General features: G+C 38.4%; 1 long non-coding RNA gene across 1 annotated transcript in view; it reads right to left on the reverse strand.

The window, feature by feature from the left end:
* The window catches only part of LOC307138911, a 63,855-nt gene that overhangs the window by 2,354 nt on the left and 38,866 nt on the right, over positions 1-22,635 (reverse strand). The window lies entirely within an intron of this gene.

The raw sequence follows: 22,635 nt of genomic DNA on the forward strand, positions 1-22,635 counted from the left end.
CCAGGAAACCACCTCTTGAAAATCTGCATTGATAATTCATAAAATGTGGTGTGAGCTCAATTTAAATGACAATTACAGAAAAACACAATCTGACTTAACTATAAACACACAAACTTGTACTTTTCACATTTATGATTAATAGCCATTTAAAAAATCATTCACAGTGCAGGGTGGAAAAATTTATTTTGGTATGTAAACTGTATGCTTTACTTGATTTATTTGTGTGCTTTGGTTCATTGTCTTGCTGTCTTCACTGCTGTCCTGTATTATTTTTTTTTTTTTACATAACATTGGTTATTGCTAATGACATATAGAGTAATTAATCTACACTGTGAGCCCGGACAAGTTGAATCTACTTAAAAAATTGGAGCAAACTGGTTGCCCTAAAAATTTAGTAATGTGAACTAAAACGAGTACATTTAACTTAAATTTAAGTTAACATTTTAACTTAAACTTTAAACTTGTTTTAGTCAAAAAAATTCAGAACCTAGATAAAACTCCCCCTGCTGCTACTCTGATTTGCATTTGTGTAGCTCACAGCATCTTCATTTAAATGATAAAGCCTCCCCTAGAATTAAGGGGAGGGGGGGTCATGGGGGGACAACTGCCAAGCAAGGCCCACGTCAATTTACGACAATTTACGGCAGTTTTCGGTGTTTCCTGCAAATTGCCGTGCACAGTCGTAAACCTGAAGTTTCACGGCAATCTACAGTGTCACATACTGACGAAAATCCCACTTTTCATGCAGTGGTCTTCATCCCCAGATGACTGAAACTCCCCTTCTGATGCAGTCATCGACATGCAGTCATCTGCTGGATCTCTAAAACTCACTGGATGCCCATGAGGGTGGCCAGCACGCTCTCTCGGTAACTCAACCGGCTGCGGCGCGTCAGAGGGATTAGGGGCCTACAGAGATTGCCTCAGTGGGATAGCCTTAACCATGATCCTCAGGTCCCCCTGGCTATTCGCCAAAGTAGCTCTATTCTGCTTTCCAGCAGGAATAGCTCTAGATCGGGGTATAGGTAAGGGGACTCCGCCTTCCCAAAGGTAGGTGAGTCTCGACCTCAACGCAGAGATAGTCATGTTCCCAAAGTAGGTACATAAACTATCCACAAACGTTGCCTCAGATTTTTTATTTTTTTTATTTTAAACTGGTTATATTATAGTCAGGTAAACAACACGTAGCACTGGCAGCATTACGTCAACATTTGTTGCTCAAATCTGTGGAAACACACGACAGGCTCCAGTTCGCCTGGCCGAGAACAGGCTCTGGCTCCAGAACGTGAACCATTCTGGTGGAAAATGGGTATGCGGGGACCAGACACTTCTCACTGTAGTCCTTCCCCTCACAATGCCATACATCAGATGCAGTTAACTCAATGCATTCTTCCCCAGTTCTGAGACACTTGCTTTGCAGTTCTCCTGCTCTTCTCATATCCAAAAAATCACTCATCAAGACATGAAGTTCTAGGTTCAGGAAGAGCCTAAAACATTCAGTCCTGTCAATCATCATTATAGGCTATAATAATTATTTTACTTTGTAAGCCTAATACAGAATTGATCTCACAAAGGGATTGTTTAGGGATCCTTGCCATTAAAAATGTTGAAAACCCCTTATATAGAAAATCTTGTAAATTCATAAGCAATAAAAAAACATTTAAATTTGATGGTTTAATGTTGTCTGTCGTCAATAATTGACTGTACAAAAAAAAAAAAAACATTTCAGTGTAAATGTTTATTTTCATATTATATTAGATTATTATAAAGAATTTTACTGTCATGTGGTAATAGTATTTCTTGGTAAAGAAGACTTGAACAGTTAACAGCACTGTAAAAAAAAGTCTCAGTCTCAGTCTCAGTCTCAGTCAACCTAACATGTGCTTAATTTAGTGACTTCTGAAATAACTGCTTTAGAAAATGATTTAATATATCACTTAGTTATCAAGGGTTAAATAAAATAGAAATGGCACATTAAAGTTAATAATTAAAGTTATAACGGCATGATGAAAACACTTTTTGTGAGTGTTTATGTGCGCTGTACAGGTCTGATATAAAGGATGTTTTTGCTCAGGTGACCAAAATGTCCGCCCAATAGAGAAAATTGGGCCCGATTTGCTCAGCGAGAAAAGACATTAGAGGGACACTGATCACGGGTGTACTATATAAGCAGCAGACACCGTGACATCCCCTTGATTAATTTTTCCGGCAGCCCTTCTCCTCCCCATCTCCTCCTCCTCCTCTCTGTAGTTATTTTGTGTAGTAAGACTGACGGAAAATGAAAAGTTATGATTATCTAGGCCGATATGGTTAGGAACGATCATCTCATTCCTGCGTGATAATCAAGGAACTTTGAGCCGTACCATGGGTCCTGTATATATATAATACATATATTATATAGCCTAATAAATATATACATTATCAGATTGATTATTATACATAATTTTTGGGTTATATTGATATTATAATTATTTCACAAATGAAAAGGCATTTGTACTTTGGGTGTGTGTGATGAGGATTATCATTTTTATTATATTGTTATTGTTTTGTGAAGGTTTCACAGTGACACCTACTTCCAACCGTCAACGGTTATTCCATTATTGGGTTGTAAACACATTATGATTAAGAATGACTAATTATGGCCTGGTTTCACAGAAAGGGTTTGGATTACACCAGGAAAAGACCTTTAGAAAAAAAAACATTTCCTGATGTGCATCATCTTATGCATATTATTACATATTTTATGCTTTCAGTTAAAACAGCTCAAACATGCATTTTAGTCTGAGTCGAGCTTAGGACTTAGGTCTATGAAACCAAAATTAATACATTATCATGCATCTTTCTTGAGTTCAGGTTAATTTCTTCAGCTACACTTTATTTTCTTTACTTATGCTGAACAAATAAAGAATGAATCACAATTTCTGATTCTGTTCCAGGTGGAAACACATCAATATAATAATTACTGGGGATGTCACCAACTGATTTGGCTTAAACACTGAACATTTTAGGGTGAGGCAGCATTTATTAGAACGACACCCATAACCAGAGATTCATTCACCTCAGACACGCTGGGAAACTTCATCATTTCTGCCGATTACTCAAGGTAATGCTTTTAGATATACTTTTATGTATTCAAATTAACCACACAGTAATATAATTTATTGAATAAAACAGATCTAATAGAACTAGATTGTATGTCATGATGAAGATGATCTTCGGCTGTTATTCAAACTTCTTCTATTTCTTGTTCAGCTTGTGAAAATGGAGCCGTTGTCCGCAGCAAACACACGATTCTTCCTCAACCTGTTCAAGGAGATCAGCGAAGGAAACCCATCAGAAAATGTGTTCTACTCTCCTGTCAGCAACTCCTCGGTTCTGGAGATGGCGTCACTCGCTGCAAGAGGAAACACAGCAGATCAGATGAATAAGGTGATCTCAGACTTATGTAGTTATGTTTTATGGCCAGTAGTACTGAATTCAAAATGTATATATAGGCTATATGTGTGTGTGTGTGTGTGTGTGTGTGTGTGTGTGTGTGTGTGTGTGTGTGTGTGTGTGTGTGTGTGTGTGTGTGTGTGTGTGTGTGTGTGTGTGTGTGTGTGTGTGTGTGTGTTTGATGCATCATCACGTTCAGTTTTTTAAACTATCATATGCTGTATTTTAATAATACACTATGGAAATTATGGGTTGTTTCAACCAATGTGTAAGTCAAATATGGACAAACCTAACTGTTGGGTTAAAAAATGAATGAAAAATGTAAACCAATGGTTGGGGGTGTCCATATTTGACCCAAACATGGGTCTACCCACAATAATTCTGTGTAGGTCTTGGGCTTTAAAGGCCCTGGCAACTCCATGACTCCAGGATATCATGTGGAAAAAATTAATTCCAGCTACAAGAAGTTTATGAGTGAGCTGAACAAACCAGGAGTCCCGTATGTGTTGAGTCTTTACAACCGCCTCTACGGAGAGCAATCCTATGAGTTTGTTGAGGTAAGACTGAAACCAAATAATCCTAGGTTTGCTCATTTTATTAAAAGATGAGGTTCTGGAAATGTTCTCAGCTCTAATATCATTTGCACCTTAATCTGTTTGCTATGTAACAGGAATTCCTTGATGACGCAAAAATATATAATGAAGCCGGACTGGAGAAGGTGGACTTCAAGACCGAATCAGAGGCTGCTCGCGTCAACATCAACAACAGAGGTGGGTAGTAACGAATTACATTTACTTCGTTACATTTACTTGAGTAAATTGTTTGGGTAACTTGTACTTTTAGAGTAGATTTAAAGATGGGTACTTTTACTCTTACTCAAGTAAATTTCTTGTGAAAAAACTGTACATTTACTCCGTTACTGTCAAATGGTAATAATTATATTATATATATTAAAATAAGTTAATATGACTTTCGCAAGTCTCGTGAAACGTTGGAGAGGCTGCTTCGCGAGAGGTTGCATCACCCGCTTATAATTAGCGCGCATTTAGTCGGAAGATGATGGCCGAAGCAGAGGAAAATGTGTGTGAGCTACGGGAGGCAGATTGCCCGTGGCCTCAAGTTCAGTTTATGTTTTCACTCCTAGATGTCAAAAAGAATAGTCTCATAATGCGATGTATGTTGTGTGCACCAAAACGAACTGACATCTCTCAGCATTCAAGAATTCCACCCTGAAAAGAACATGTAGCGGTGTGTCACAATGATGCCTATATTTGAACACTATTAACGGTCATTTGGTAACTATGGGAAATTTTCCCTTATTATAATACTATTTCACACACTGTCCGAGTGTTTTCCTCATATGCGCTCTTGTGCAAGCAATGACAAATCGTTTGAATCCTCCAAACAACACACGTCCACGAACAAACGTTCACATCTTCACATTTACATACCCTTTTCTTCACAAAACGAAACAAATTGAATAGCCTAATGTGACGTCTTGCATAAATACACAAATCCGGACAGACACCTGTCTGAAGTGTAGAAAATACATACAATTAAAAACGGTATTGTATTTTATTCCTATCCAAAGAATAGCCTATATACTTAAAAAATATAAGAACAAAGTATGTTTTAAGAAGAGCTCTAGTTAGCCCAGCACACCATTAATTTACACTGTTTAACCATTAATCACACACACACACACACACACACACACACACACACACACACACACACACACACACACACACACACACACACACACACACACACACACACATATATATAAGATTCATTAGTTTACATTAGTCAACATGAACTAATAATGAACTGCACTTATAAAGCACTTATTTATATTTATGTTAATTTAAACATTTACTAATGCATTATTCAAGTATTGTTAACAGTCAATGCACTGTGAACTAACATGAATAAACCATGAATAGCTGGATTTTTATGAACTAACGTTGACAAAGATTAACTAATGCTGAACATAGGTGTTGTTCATGGTTAGTTCATGTTAACTAATACATTAACTAATGTTAACTAATACAACCTTATTGTAAAGTCTTACAGAGAGGTGTGTGAAAGCTCTCCAAGTAGCCTGAAATTCAGGGTTTTCGCTTCTTATCAATCAGATCGAAAGTAACTAGTAACTAACTAGAGTAGTTTTCTCATCGAATACTTTTTTACTCTTACTCAAGTAAATATTACGATTGTTACTTTTACTTTTACTTGAGTAAATATTTCCGTAAGTACTTGTACTTTTACTTGAGTACAGATTTTGGCTACTCTACCCACCTCTGATCAACAAATGGGTGGAGAAAAAACCACAAGGTGAAATCCAGCATAAACTTATTCCACAAATAATTCTTTGCATAGTTTTTTTGCTGCTTTTTAAGCTTAGAAAAATGGTTTATCAAGGGCCATGTTCAGCTTTATGGGTTCTTGAGTTGAGCTATAATCAGTCCTTCCAGAAAAATGCGGCTTTTTTTTGTGATTGTTGCGGGCAAAAATCCTTGATTATGCGGCACGTTTTCTTAAAAAATGCGATGAAAAATGCGGGATATTTATGCAATTTTATGCGATAAAATTGCGGGAACTTGCAAAAACTGCGGTTTGATGAGAAAGAGAAAAAAAGGACTACATCACAGAAAGTGCTGGAATATTTAAGTTCTCATCTTGTTTTATTGAAGACCTTAATAATGGCTCAAATTTACAAAACATTTAGTCAATCAAGTTCTGTAGCTTTACAAAAGGAATATGCTACAACTTCTGAAAAAATTAATAAATAACTTCCTGTTTTACAGATGTCGCTATACAAAACAGACATTTGAGTGCTTCCAATGCACAAAGTGCAATCTCTTAAAGGGTTAGTTCACCTAAAAATGAAAATTCTGTCATTAATGACTTCCCTTTATGTTGTTGGACACAAATTAAGATATTTTAGTTGAATTCCGATGGCTCAGAAAGGCCTTCATTGGCACAATGTACACTCTCAAGACCCATAAAAGGTAGCCTACTAAAGACGTCGTTACAAAGTCCATCTCACTACAGTGGTTCTACAATAACTTTATGAAGCGACGATAATAGTTATTGTGTGCAAAAAAAACTAAATAACGACTTATATAGTGATGACTGATTTCAAAACACAGCATCATGATGCTATGAATCATCGAGTCGATTCATGATTCGGATCGCGTGTCAAACTGCTGAAATACGTGACTTTGGCGATCCAACCCGCTGAATCGACTCATTGATTCATAACGCTTCAAACCGCTGAATCAACTCATTGATTCATAACGCTTCAAACCGCTGAATCGACTCATTGATTCATAACGCTTCAAAGCTTCATGATGCTGTGTTTTGAAATCAGTCAGCACACAGGGAAACTGCTTTGCTCTTTTGCTGTTATTTTTGTTGGCCAATGGGAGTTTGTGCTTCATCATGGTTTCACCGGTATCTATGGTTTCTCCACGGGGTTTGAAGCTTTTCGATGACGTTCGCGTCGGGTAATCACGTCACTTCAAAACGTTCCCATGGCAATAGGCGGAAATGGCGGCTCTTGTGTGAAGTAAACGAAAAATTTTCAACTTTCTGCTAATATATATGACTTTTTTTGCAACGAAAATGCGGGGATTATGAAATCATGATAGCCCCGCATATTTTGCACGCGGAAATAGGCAATTTATGCGGCGAAAGTGCGGCGTATTTGAAAAAATGCGCCCCCCGCATGAATATGCAGACTTTGGCTGATTATGCGTTAAATCACGCGATCGCATAATCGCGTTTTTCTGGAGGGACTGTATAAAGTTCTTTGTAGGTTAAAGTTTTGACTTTAATGCACTTTTTATTTGGCCATTAAGGGTGTACTCACTCTAGGCGATCTGAGCCGTGCCCGGACGCATTTGACCCCCAAAGTCTTGTTCGGTTGACTGTGTGAGTGCTCTGTACCGTGCCTGGATGTGGTTCGTTTAGCCAGCCCACTTGGAAGAGGTGGGCCAGGGCACGGTTTAACTGCCTCTGTGATAATCTGCAGTGCAATAAAGTTAAAATCACTGCACGGCATAAATGATAAATCTATTAGGCAGTTTATTAGTGAAAGCGCTTTTCTTCCTGTCTTCTTCAAAACAAGAAGTTGCATCGTGAATGACGTAAGCATGTACGTTAAAGGGTCATGAAACCCCCTGTTTCAGCAGCCGTCAGTTCTCACCACAGTTTTGAAAAATGCTATAAAAGTGGGCGTGGTTTAGCGGCGGAGTGGAGGGGGACGAGGGGAGACTGAAAGCACGTGTTACAACAATGAGTTTCGGGGAATAATTCATTCAAATGGTATAAATATTCATGAGTCTATGAATATGATTTGCTTTTTGTACAGACAATATTAACTTATAACGGAACCTTTAATCATTTAAAATTAACCTTTATCCAAATAGATTTCTTCATCAATCTTACAAACCTTAAGAAACATTAATCTGCTTGATCAGGGCAAATAATATCTCTTATGTTTGTACAATTTGTATTACTGAAGTGGTAATACAAGAAAATCAAGCTTAAATGGGTAGCTAAAATCTTACGTCTCATTGACTTCGATATTTGTGAGCAAAACAAAATGGATTCACTTCAATGCAATCATTGGGTTTTAATAAAACAACTACAGTTTACAAAGCTACGATTCACGCAGGGGAAATATGCATATATATGTAGGAGAAAACAAACAATATGGTACAAACAAGGAAAAATCAAACTTAACGAATAAGGGAAAAAAGAATGATGGAAAGAGATAATTTACAAGGGAGAGAGAGAGAGAAAAAGAGAGAGAGGCAGCTTAACAGCAATTTCACAAGAGCCCCCAAGAAATTCATAGTCCCGTGAACAGGAATAATTCAGACAACCTTTTACAAGCAGTTTGATTGTGAAATAGAATACTTGCATTACTATGGCTTCTCGTGTAAGTGTCTGAGTTCGAATCGTCGGGGAAGTTCGCTAAGGATTTGCGGGTCCCAGGAGAATTTCTTTGAAGTTTAGGAAAGTCGCTCAAGAAGTTTGCCGGTTTCTCTCTCCGTGCGGGGAGGCCTTCTCTCAGGGTTGGGAAGACCAGGGGTGGTCTTCCCCTCCATGGCGAAATGCCAAGAGGTCCTTTCCTTGTGGTGGCGAAAATGCAAAGAGTTGATGGTCGTTCCTGTTCTTATAGAGGGGATGGCCGACGCCCAAAGAGTTCAACGCTCCAATCTCTTGCGGCTACACGATGACGCCTCGGATCTAATCAGCGTCGATAATTACATCAACACACAGGCCCTTTGTTTAAGTATGATTTGATTAGGAAAGTCACGAGGGCTGTGAGGAGTTCAGATTTTGGCCATCCTGCCAGATGACTGATTGAATCAGAGCATTATTGCTACACACGTCAACGGCTTCTGATTCAGACTATTTTATTTTGCTCTCATTAAAAGCATCAAAGCTTCCCACAAATGCATGCTGCAAATTACCATTAAGTTACATGCAACACAATATACACATGGATTTGTAAGATCACTGTTACAAAAATGCATATTAGATTAGATTAGATTAGATTCAACTTTATTGTCATTACACAAGTACAAGTACAAGGCAACGGAATGCAGTTTAGGTCTAACCAGAAGTGCAATAGCAGCAAGTGCAGGATATACAACGTTTGCATAAGTGCAGGACATGGATATGTACTGAGTATATATAAATATATCTATAAATAGAGAGATGGTTATTACTATAAACAGAATTTACAGGTGAATATGTACAGTGAATAATATACAGATGGTTATTACTATAAACAGAATTTACAGGTGGATATGTAATATAATATACAGATGGCTATTACTATAAACAGAATTTTATAGATAGAGGTATACAATGATATGTTAGGCTAAAATGAGGAATATGGCAGTGGATTAAGGTAGTGCAATAAATTATGGACAGAAGCTATCCGAAAAAAATGTGTAAAAGTGCAGTGGAAAGTGGTTGCATATTACAGTTAGAAGTACGGTGCAAAATGCAAATGTAAACAGTAGGTACTGTAAATAACAGTCAGCAGTGCAAATGAGCATAATCCAGTTAAGGTATGGTAGTGCAAAATGAATAAGTAAACAGTTGTGACTGTAATAAACAGTCGGTAGTGCAAATAACAAAGTGAAGGTGGATGTGAGGTAGGAGAGTTAGCAGTATATGAGGGAAGTGAATCAGCGGGGGTTTGAGTTCAGTAAAGAGACAGCTCTGGGGAAAAAACTCTTCTTTAGTCTGCTGGTCCTGGTCCGGAGGATCCTGAAACGCCTGCCGGAGGGCAGGACATAAAACAGTCTGTGGGCTGGGTGAGAGGAGTCCTTGAGGATGCTGCGAGCTCGATGCAGGCAGCGTTTCCTCTGGATGTGCTCGATGGCAGGTAGTGGAGTCCCTGTGATGCGCTGGGCAGTTTTCACCACCCGCTGCAGTGCCTTGCGCTCCGCAACAGAGCAGCTCCCATACCATACTGCCACACAGTTGGTCAGGATGCTTTCTATTGCGCAGCGAAAGAAGTTCACCAGGATAGCCGAGGAGAGCTGATTCTTCCTCAGTGTCCTCAGGAAGAAGAGGCGCTGGTGAGCCTTCTTGACCAGGCTGGAGGTGTTGGTCGTCCACGACATGTCCGCTGAGATGTGATTCCCCAGGAACTTGAAACTGGAGAGAAGTTCAACAGCCATTCCATTGATGTGGATGGTGTCGTGTGTGCCTCTTGACTCCTTCCTGAAGTCCACGATGAGCTCCTTCGTTTTGGTGGTGTTGAGGAGCAGGTTATTTTCAGTGCACCATGTGGCCAGGTGCTGGTTCCAATATATATCCTGACACCTATAATTCAATGGACAATTAAATACACAGCCCTTCGCAATTTGTTCTCTACATCGAAAATATATATGAACACGCTATTGCATAACTTTGATCACTTTTGAGGCTTTTTTTGTGTAGTTTTTATTAGAGCCCGACCGATATTATCGGCCGATATTAGGCATTTTCCAAACTATCGGTATCGATGGCCCGATAAATTAATATTTAAAAAAAATTCTAATAAAAACGGACGAAACACCGATCAACCACATTATGAGTGTTTGCCGTTTCATAGTTTGTCCACCAGAAGGCACTCTACCATGTGCCAGTTGACAACACCAGCTGATCCAGCTGAGTCATGCTGCACACTATAAACATTCACATCTGAGATCATCCGTGAAGTGCACACTCTAAAAAAAAAAAGGTTCTATATTGCACCAAAAATGGTTCTTGGCTCGTAATCATAGGGGAACCTTTTTTAGTGCTATATAGCACCAATTTTGGTGCTTCAGTGGTTCTTCAGCGGTTCTTCAGAGGTTCTTCAGCGGTTCTTCAGAGGTTCTTCACCGGTTCTTTGACTAAGGTGCTATATAGCACCTCTGAAGAACCGCTGAAGAACCACTGAAGCACCAAAATTGGTGCTATATAGCACTAAAAAAGGTTCCCCTATGATTACGAGCCTTTTTTTTTAGAGTGCATGGTAAGGTGGCAACTGTCACATACATTGCTTGACTAACAATTAAAAGAGCATCCCCATCAGTTCTCTTAACTCAAATAAGCATGACAAAATTTGTGACTGCCAAGTCCAGTTTTGCTGTTCCATGTAAGCCAAGAGTGAAACGGAATTAGCTAGTAATTACATTAGGTTGTTACAGTATATGTCTTTGTCAGGTGACGTCACACTTGTGAGAATCGAAGTGCATTATGGGCGGCGCCGCCATTTCTAAGGTATCAGTGCTGTGGGGTTCTATTGTTAGAGAGTTGTGTGTTTGATTCATTTCTTTTCAGTGATAAAATGGTCCGTTCTTGTTGTGTGATAGGCAGCAATAGTAAGTCTCATGACAGAAAGGGTCAAAAAGATTTTTTAGCATGTAGCAGACGTAACGATGCGTCCGATGGCCTGGGTTGCAGCGGTGCGACAAAATCACCTTTGCAAACATATCTCTGAATGTACTATAATAAAATACACTATTTAATTCTACATGCATTGATTTACTTCAGTAATGTCAGACAGTTTGTTTGCTACAACAAACCATCTTCAATCATCATTTGCTCCCTGCCTTCTAAAATCTACTACTTAGTGATGCAGTAAATCCATTTTGTGACTCGTTAATGCTGCGTCTGAACGAAGTCAGCAACGCACTTTCGTTCACTCCTCAAGTGCCTAACTTACAATGCAGGGACTGGAACTACAAATATGCTAGTTATAAATACAGTAATCATTACTTTATTTAGGCAGAATATGTTTGTTGTGATTTCCAAGCGCATTAATGTTAGTGGCAGGGACGTCACTAGGATTGGAAGACAGGGGGGGCTTAGCCCCCAGGGTATTTGTAACTTGCGTTTGCAAAATCTTTGCAGTCACATCTAGAGCTACACTTATGTCAACAACCAGTCAAGAAACCAAGATGTTAACAAGTAAAACGTGACAGACATATCCTCTTCTTCCATTTCTACTCTGTTAAAGAAAAAGTCACTGTAATGTTAGCTTTTAGACATATCATAGCTGCATGGGGGAATTTACTTAAGCCAGACTTTGCTCCTGATGAGTTACTATAAGCAATGACTTAAATGCTATCTGTCTGCTCATATAAATCAATGTATGATAAAGTAATAGCATACTATATCTAATTCCTCTCTATATAAGATAAGTTGTCCACAGAATGCTATTTAATTACACAGAACCGCATGTATTCAACCCATTTTTGAGCTCAAATACAAATATACAGCTAAACCTAAATTGAGCTAAACCTATACAAATACCACAGCTGTACAATTTTCACACCCTATACTAAATTGACCCTATACAATAGCCTAATGACATAACATTATTTAATATTTAAATCACAGCTTATAGTGTTTTTGACATCGACAACCCAAGTGCATTTTACCTCAAATTTGCTACTAGTTAACTTTCTAAAGTAGCAATCACTTCTCGGGTTGACATTAACACACTGACAAAATTATATTCTGAATTTAAAATATTTTATACCACTTTTTAATGTGTGATTGTGTAAAGGTGTTCACGACGAGAAACCAACCTTTCGCGAACTTGCTTTCAACGTCGAACACTCGTTCTCATGGAGACGGCGGTGTGCACGGAGGGGAGGGCTGTGTGTGTGTGTGTGTGTGTGTGTGTGTGAGAGAGAGCGTGAGTGAGAGACGCAGGGAAAGGAAATGCAGCTGAACGTTATTTTCTCTATGAAAGACATTGATAAAGGCGCAAACTAAGGACATTTAAACTATGTACTATTAACTAATAAACTATTTATACTAATTATAATTGATAGACGTTATGTCTGGCAAATTCTATCTTTGCCAGCCGTTTCTATATGAGATAATATTAAACCATTTGTCCGTGATGCATTTTTGCCATTCGCAATGCAGAAGAGAGAAAGCGGGCGAGCTCTCTCACGTGGAGCTACAGTGAACACAACACCACAGTCAGCTTTAATGAGTGACGAGAACTAAACAAAAGTTTAGTCTGCTTAAACTTTAGGGTTGTGCTGTGATATTAATCAAATTTTATTTTCGATTTTGGCTTCCAAGAATTATAAAAAGATGGTATGAGGTAAAACTATTCCGTGTTCCGTCGAGCTCATTCTTCCCTTCACAGCCTTGCGCTGTCATTTCTCCTTAAACCTAAACTAAACGTCAGATTCAGTGATTGTTGTAAACTGCAGTCTCTACTGTTGCTAAACTGCGGGATGTGTTTGATAATAAAGAGCTATTAAATGCACAATAATCCGCGCAAGAGACGCTGTTTCCAACTTCAAGGCGGCTTATGTGTGTGTGCTGCGAAATGGACCGACTTGCACTTTATATTTTAGGCTTTGTGTGTGCGTCTAAACCATCAAATAAACAACAAATAGCCTGTGTCAAAATGACCGGATTGGAGAGTAGTTATTTTAACAGTTTATATCTTAAATGGGCGTAAATAGTTTGGAGAAATAGGAGAATATGATATTATTAGTTCTACATTCGATCGGTCTTAAAGGTAGCCTGGGAAAACCCAGACAACTTCCGGCAAATTTAGATTTGCTCTGCAAGTAGTCTGGCATAGAACCCATTCAAACCCATTTCTAAGCCCTAGAAATCGAGGCACCAATCAGAAACGTTGAGGCGGGCTTTACACGATGACGACAGCGCAGCGACAGTGAAGCAGATTTTGTACACTGACTACAAAGATGGATGCAGCAGTGGAACATCACTATCAGCTATCGCGGCTGTTTTAAGCGATTTAAACTTTCCCATTCCGTTAAAACCAGAGCAAAGAACAACACTAGAAGCCTTCATATCTAAAAAAGATGTTATCGCTGTCTTACCGACTGGATTCGGCAAAAGTCTGATATACCAGCTTGCTTGTCTTAGCGAGAGCCCTCTGGTAGTGTTAATGTTTCACAAAATATAGTTTTAAGTCCTTTTCAGGCGAGAATGTAGTTGTTTTTAAAGCTCAAATCTGTGGTTTATTTATAAAGAGAGCGCCTTTTTGAAAATTTGATCTGCCGTTTTCGGAGTTGTGAGCTACAGTGAACCAGTGGCGCTCAATCGCTCAACCCCACCGAGAGGCGCCTTTCCTCGGCCAGTCCTTCTGCCGTCTGCCGCTGGCTCTGATGTGAAGATATGATTCGTCTTGTGTAGATCTAACGGCTGATCTTTGCTCTCATTAATCTATCATTTGTTCCCTGACAGATCGTTTTGTCTGAGGGCAAAATGAAGTTTCATAACTTTATATTTGTAAGCTATTAAACTTTATCGTTGTAGTCTCCTAGCGCTGACTTTCTTTGACTGAATTGCTTTATGTATTGTATAGCTTCTTATACCTTTTACTTATACTTTTAAAATGGATATTGATCACGCATTAAACTAACATTTAACAAAAAGATACTGTATTTTGTTTATGTCATATCTCATTGTATTACAGTGATAATCATAGCCTATATTAGGCACACATATTACATGTTTTTATTTTTTAATGTAAACGAAAAGAGGCCGGGTTTTTTAAATATTTTGTTTTGTTATATACATGCATTGAAGATAATATGCCTTGCCTTCACTACATTTGTGTGGCTATAATATGTTTAATATTAACTATTACCGTCATCGGGAGTTCATTCTCCGGAGTCAAACTTGGTAAGTCACTGACGCAAGTCAGAAGTTCAAGTCAGAAGTACAAAATATGTCATAAAACACCACTGCCTCATTTCATAAAAAAAACAAAAACACATTAGCCACACACACGTGGTTCAGGCAACGCGTAGTTAGGCCTACATTCATTATCTTATATATTTATAATAAAACGAAGTATAAAACACCCTGCCTCTTTTCGTTTACATTTTAAAAATAATTAAACATTAAAGGGGGGGTGAAATGCTGTTTCATGCATACTGATCTTTTTTCACTGTTAAAGACTTGGATTCCCATGCTAAACATGGACACAGTTTCAAAAGCTAAGGTGGATGTTTGATGGGAGTATTTCTTTGCCAAAATTAGTACTTCCTGTTAGTCATAAGTTTCGTAAAGTTTTTTTTGATCATGGGTCCGCTTGACGTCAACAGGGCGGAATTTCCTTGTATGGGCCGTACGGACAATTCTACCGGAAGAGCGCGCGCGCGAGAGAGAGAGAGAGAGAGCGCGTGAAAGCAATAGGCTACGCCCATCAAAGCGCTGGCTCGTAGCCAAATAACCCCGCGTTAAGGCAAAAGTGGATGGAATTTGCTTTTCCGGATTTTCAAATCGCCTAATACTGAAGGATGGAGCGGTCCCAACGATAAAGGTCCCAACGTTGGAACCGCAGGCAGTGAGTAAGACTGCTTCAAAAGTCTGTTTTTGCCTATGCCCATCAAGTAGCCCAAACATGACCACGTATTGATCAATGGAGCATGCGATGTATAGTGTGTACATTTGTTTAGCTGGCCACTATATGTGTATGTTTGTGTATTGTAAAAGCACTCCAAACAACAATACACAAAGAATTGGGAAATATGTTGAACTAAATAAGCACGCTTCTTCATTCAAATGCTCTACTATTCCATGTCTTTCTATGTAAACACTAGCCTGACGCGCAAAACCAGTCCGCTTACTACAAATCATGTCTACACAAACCACGCGTAAACACACACACACACACACACGATATAATTAAAGTATAAATGTGTAAATAACACAAGCCGCTAAGCATATTATATAGTTAGTGTAACTTATACCACATAGAGATGTCCTGCTCTAGTCGTTTTTGCTGCTGCTCCTGTTCAACTTCAGCCTCTGTGTCTGATTCCGGATCATAGATGTATGGCTGTATCTGATTAAAAGCCATTTTTTATGTTGAATAAAGTTTTTTCCCGCTTTTAGGGATGACGCAGCTTTCAGACGCACTCAACACAGTAACAGCGGCGCGCGCTCGACATTCTTTAGCTCCGCCCACACGATACGCCCCCAGCCGCACGGCTTTTTTCGGAAAGACTCGGAACAGCGCATCTTCCTTTTATAATTATAATAAAAATAAAGACTTTTCGGAGATATGCAGGATGCAATGCTACTCTATAGGTACTCAAAATTGACATGAGACTGACTGAAACTGAGTGCCCCCCCCCCCCCCTTTAATATGTGGTTTAGGTAAGGTGACCAGATTTCTGAAATGTAAACCGGGGACATTTCCTATTTGAGAACACAAGTACAGACAGTGGTACAGACAAGTACGCATATTGAGAAACGGCCAGAGTAGATGTTTCTCCGTTGCTCTGCACGTCATCTCCCTCATCGCTCTGATTGGTTTGAGGTCTATCCAATTGCGCCCAGAGGCATTTGAGCGACGCCCGTTGGTGACGCCCCTTTGGAAATGATTTGTCTATGAAGCTTTGCCAGACCATAACTCAGTTACTACTGAGAATGGTCTGGTTTTAACCAGGCTATCTTAAAGGGGCAGCGTCTAATAAACCTGCTGACGATTGAGCCATTCATTCGAATCAAACAAGAGGCAAAGAGAAAATATTCGCATCTCTTGAATTAATAACTTTAGCTTTTATAAGCATTAAGCTATCAATTTATACAGTGAAAACTGTGCAGTTCATTACTTTATTAGATTTCTTTGTAGGTTTGTTCTTTACTGTAATATTAATGTTAGCAGACCTTCCGAATGCCTGCACACTGGTCCATTTACAAATAGATGTTTTATATTTTTGTTCAAACTTTGCGGTTTCTTTTGCTATAGATATTTTATTTTTCAGATTATAAAGCCATGTTAATTATGTTCTTAATTATGTTTTTTTTTTAATAAAAAAAATAAAAATAAAGTATAATAAAAAGAACCGGTAAGAATACTGTTAAAGTACCGGATCAATAAGCAGTATGGGTAAGAGTAGTAATACCATCAAAACCTTAACGATACCCATCCCTATTAGTAATACAGTGGAAATTAGTAGATTTGGTTAGCATGTTGATTTACGGTGTGCGCCCCTAAAATTTCGGGTTGTGCCCCTAAAATTTTCAGTTGGGGGCCACTGTGCTCCTAGTGAAAAAAGTTAGTCTGGAGCCCTGTTTTTTCCTTCGTTTTCGTTAACGATTATAACCTTGGTAACGACGAGACGAGATGAATCCTCCAGTTACTTGCAGTAGCGCTCCGGTCTGCAACGCTCTGAAAGCTGCCACAGTTCATACCAATGCAACGAGACACAGTGCATCATCTTAATAGACTCTTTGTACTTCTGTCCAACTTCTGATTTAATTTTTTGTAGCTGAATATATATAATTTGTTGTGTCTAAATATGAATGAGGATACGGTTATTGACTTCATTTTATATATATATATATATATATATATATATATATATATATATATATATATATATATATATATATATATATATATATATATATATATATATATATATATATATATATATATATATATATATATATATCGGAATATAGGATTTTTAAATCACCAAATATTTGTATTGTATCGGCCTTAAAAATCCTTTATCGGTCGGGCTCTAGATTTTATAAGCCATTTGGTCTGTTAAAGGGTTAGTTCACCCAAAAATGAAAATTCTGTCAGTAATTACTTTATCACACTATTATTGTTGTTCAATTTGAGCCTCTGACGAGAGTTCGCGGGAGTGCCACGACGCACTCCCGCGAACTCTCGTCAGAGGCTCAAATTGAACAACAATAATAGTGTGATAAAGTCGTTATTTTTTTTGTTTTTCCGCTCAAAAAGTATTTTCGTCGCATGATAGACTTAATACAGAGCCACTGTAGTCATTTGGACTCCTTAAATGACGTTTTTACTTACTATTCTGGGCCATCAAGTTTCAGTCCCTCTGAAAGCCTATGGAGGAGTGAGACAGCTCTCAGATTTCATCAAAAATATACTAAATTATGTTCCGAAGATGAACGAAGGTCTTACATGGTTGGAACAACATGAGGGTGAGTAATTACTGACAGAATTTTCATTTTTGGGTGAACTAACCCTTTAAATGGCTGTGAAGAGCGGTTACACTCACAGTGTGGATGAAACGCGTTTGTGTCGTAGACTCAGGATCTATTGAAGAGAATGTAGGCAACGCAGAAACTCATACAAAGTGGAAAACACTCGTTTTTGATCCATTAATGCATCTCTCGTTTACTGTGTTATCTGTTTGAAGCGCCAGTCAGAGGAAAATGCCTATCAACGCGTGCTGTCATGAATAATGAAGTGCATGCTGTCATGAATTAAAAAACGCATCATCGTCATACTAAAGTACAAGAAAAAGTCACAACCTATGACATTGACATGAAGACAAATTTAAAACAGGAAGTTGAAAATAGAGCAAAAATTTTCTCCTACATTCAAAACTAACAGATGGTAACATTGTCTTCCATGATGTTCAACACATCCAGTACTGTGCAAAAGTTTTATGCACGTTAGTATATTTGTATAATTGTTATAATATCAGAAAATTTGGTTTAGGGTTTCATGACCCTTAGTTTAAAGGGTAACTTCAGTGATTTAGCATTAGGCTTTGTATCAGTAGAAACCCTGTAGTATATTCAAATTATGGTACTTTCCCCCCTCATATCCCCCTGGGACAAGAGAATTATGCATTTTATTTCTGGAAAAATTCGTCCGATGACGCAAATATCGTCATTTTGCGCCATCAGAGGATTTTTTGGCCAGAGGCTAAAGACTACAGCCACTAGATGGAGCTGTTCCGCATGTTATCAACCCGCCCACAGGGGAGAGATCTCACGCACAGAATGTAAGACACAGACGGCTGCACGGACATTCATAATAACGCAGCGATGCAGAGCAAAGTGAGTGTTTCAACTTTTCAATGAATTCCTGTGATAGTTTAGCTTCCATATGCGATATGAAAACGTGCCAGACTGGCGCTTAATGTTACCTCAGCTCTGCTCAGCTCTTGTGATGAATGAAATCTGACTCCTGCTGCGTCTGCGATGTGACTTTCGTTCGGCTCACTCACACTTTATTGAAAACACACATTCAGTTTTTAATTGTAGTGTTTATCCTCTAACTGAACTAAATGATTGTATTACTATGAAGATCAAAACGACGGTGTACGGAGTGGCCTCGTAGGGCAGCGAAGCAAGTGCATTCTGGGAGTTGTTGTCTTTCATCCACATGAGACAAAAATACATTTTCTGTCTTTTCTCAGTCTAGCAGGCATTTCTGCTGCATAAATGACCCAGTTTAAATACAAAGCTTAATGCTAAATCACTGAAGTTACCCTTTAAGTGCAATGTGAGTGCAGGCCAGCAGGGGAGTGGGGACAATAGCACACGGCCTGGTACAAGGCAACGTGCCTAGTGTGAGTACCCTAAGTTTACATTTCCATAAGAACTTTGAGACAGACGTTTTAATACTGTTTTTTATTTATTTATTATTATTATTATGACAATATAGTGTTAGAGATTCAATCAATTAATTTAGGCCTATGAGAATCAGTTTAAATCACTGCTCAAATTGAACAATGTCCACTTGTATTTTAGAGAAGATGGAGGATTTGCTGCCAATGAGAACTGTCAAAAGATTGCCAAACCTGGCCTTGGTGAACGCCATCTTCTTCAACGGAAACTGGGTGAATAAATTCCCAAAGGAAGCCACCACAGATGGGCTGTTTAAGCTGAACAAGGTGAGATTTCATGCTTTAAAAAAAATTCACAGGCATGAAAAGAGTAGTTATAAAGTGTTTCCACTGATGTTTGGCAGACTCAAACTAAACCTGTGAAGATGATGCATCAAAAGAATTACTTTCGTCTGGCCTCAATCCCAGAGATGAACAGTCAGATTCTGGAGCTGCCGTATGTCGGGACTCACAGTATGTTTATCCTCCTTCCTAATAAGATTGAAGACGACACCACTGGCCTTCGGGAGGTGAGACAGCACAGATTCATAAGTGCCGTTTAACGCTATAAAGTGTGCTATAGTGTATTATATTTGTTGTGAAAATTTCTGATGCAAATTTCTTAGACCTCTAAATGAAAAAAATGCTGAAAAACTTCTTGCACACAATCTACTACATGCCACCTGTCGTCTGATAGTTTATATATTTTTTAGTAAGTAAAAGGCCTTTTTGTAAAAACCTTCAGCTCATGCTGTCTTTGAACTGTCACTGTGAAATCTTTTTATAAGGTGTATAACTTTTTATAAGGTTTTATAACATGTAAGAATAACTTTTATATTATTCTGATGAACACTTACTGGATTGAAGCAACTTAGGTTTTAGGGGTGGGTACATTTCATGATTCAATTCAATTTCAATTCACAAGCTTTGATTCGATATTGATTATTTTGGATATATATCAGATACAGCAGGCCAAATTTTCTCAAGGAGAAAAAATGTCTCAACTATTGCTGAACTATACACTATACAAGTCAGTTACTATTAAATTACTATAATATAATAATTAAAATTAACTGATTTGTATACAAATGCTTAAATTACACACAAGGCAGTTTTTATAAATATTAAAGTTATAATACTAACTTTACAATTACATAATATATTCTATCCCAATTAGTTTTTTTTGTTTTTTTTATGTAGGCCTAACTAAACATTTGGTGTTTGTCAACTTGACGGATTTATTCAAACATGCATTATACACTGAAGAACATTAAAAATTATATTGAATATGTAATATGTTGCATTTATTTAGCAAAATGCTCCTCTCTAGAGTTCATTTCTAGCTGACTTTTGTGTTTATGGACATTGAATATGTTTTCTGAGTGGGGTCGCTTCTAGGCATGGGCAGGGGTGAGCTGAGCCCACCCAAACATCTGCCTGGCTCACCCAATATGAAATCAGTAACAGACACTGTTTGTTGGTTTTTACAAGTTGTGCATTGATTAAAAACAATCTGAGGCCTTTATATTCTTACTATATCATACTATATAAAAGCCTGACACATTAACATGTCTCTATTTGTTAACCAGCTTGAAAATACACTGATCTCCGAGTTCCCGGAGTGGACCAAACCCAGCAACATGCGTCATCAAGAGGTTCAAGTGTCTCTGCCCAGATTCACAACGGAGGACAGCAAGAACAGTAAGGAGAGCGTGAGCATGGAGGATGACCGGCAGAAGGTGAACCATTCAGGCATGTCCCCCAACAAAGGCCTGGTGGTGTCAAAGCTGATTCATAAAGCCTTTGTTAAAGTCAACGAGGAAGGAACCATAATGTCTAAAACCGACATCACGAAGACAGACTGTGACATGAATGATAATCAGAACAGCAAGGGAAAGGAGGTTGTTTTTGACCAGCAGAAGGTAAACCTTTCAGGCATGACCCAAAACAACGACCTGGAGTCGTCGAAGTGGATTCATGAACCCTTTGTTGAAGTCAACGAGGAAGGAGAAAGAGAGGCTGCAGCCGCCGGCGCCATCAGGAACTTAACCAGAATGGCCTCAACCTCACCCCCAGCAACCTTTAATGCAGACCACCCGTTCCTTTTCTTCATCCGGCAAAATCCCACCAATACCCTTCTGTTCTATGGACGCTTCTGTTCTCCTTGAAGATGGTGATGATGAAGTGATCATTCTAGATGATTGTGTTCCTCTGATAAATAAAATCACTAGTAAATCATTCAGTGAAATTGTCTGTGTGCATTTACTTTAACAGAGTCATTTAAGATTCTTGATGCAGTTCTGTACAAGACACAACGAATGTAAAAATATTTTTTTGATTAATCTGTTTTGTATGCTATACTTATATTTATTCAACAGGTTGTTCTGGTCCTTGATTCAGCCTTTCCAGCCACACAATATTCCCCCAGTATCAGCACAGGAACCGCTTCACTGTTTGTATCACTCGCTTGCAGCATTTCTCAGAGTGGCATGGCGGCTGAGCAAACCATAATAATTTTACATATACCACTGTTATTGTGTCACAGAAGAGTTTTTTAGGTGAAAATGTAGTTATTTAGACCTCAAATATACGACTTATATAAACATAGCACATATTTGACAATTAGTTTAGACGCTAGACGGTAGTTTAGCTCCAGACCGTCAGTGGCCGTTCAGCATGTGCTGTCGTGGACAGCTTTATATCGGCCAGACTTTTGGGAATTTGTCGCTGCCTCTTATGTAGTGAATTTAAACACGAGGTATGATTCATTTTGGGTATATCATAGCAGGCAATCTTGGTCCTATTAATATTTTACTTATTCCAGAGCAAATCAGTTCTTTGGCCAAGGGCAAAGTTAAGTACATAACATGCCATATTTGGTATTGAAAAAGGGTCCATGTTACGGTCCCCGTTGTACTGTCTAGGATGAGAGGGACATTTAACATAAAATATGGGCAACGGCAGCGTGCTTTAAAAAAATTATTTATTTAACCCTTGATCGGCCCTTAAGGTCCAGCTGACCCCACTGGACTTTTCCTCCATTTTTAAAAAGTGTTCCCTTCATCTCAGCGCCATGCCACTTCGATGACTTTTCCTAAGTTATCTATCTAAACATGCACAACAAATCTGGGCTTGATTTGGTTGTTCTAAAGGTGTGTAATTTTTTTTTTTTTTTTATAAAAAAAAAATTGCAAATAAAATCAACAAAGCTGGCATAAATCTGAAAAATGTTCATACATAAATGAAGGACTAATACTATAGCACAAATGCAATATGTAACAAGCATGTTCACTCACTCACTCAC

Source organism: Gobio gobio (assembly GCF_949357685.1).
Source record: "Gobio gobio genome assembly, chromosome: 15".
Classification (NCBI taxonomy): domain Eukaryota; kingdom Metazoa; phylum Chordata; class Actinopteri; order Cypriniformes; family Gobionidae; genus Gobio; species Gobio gobio.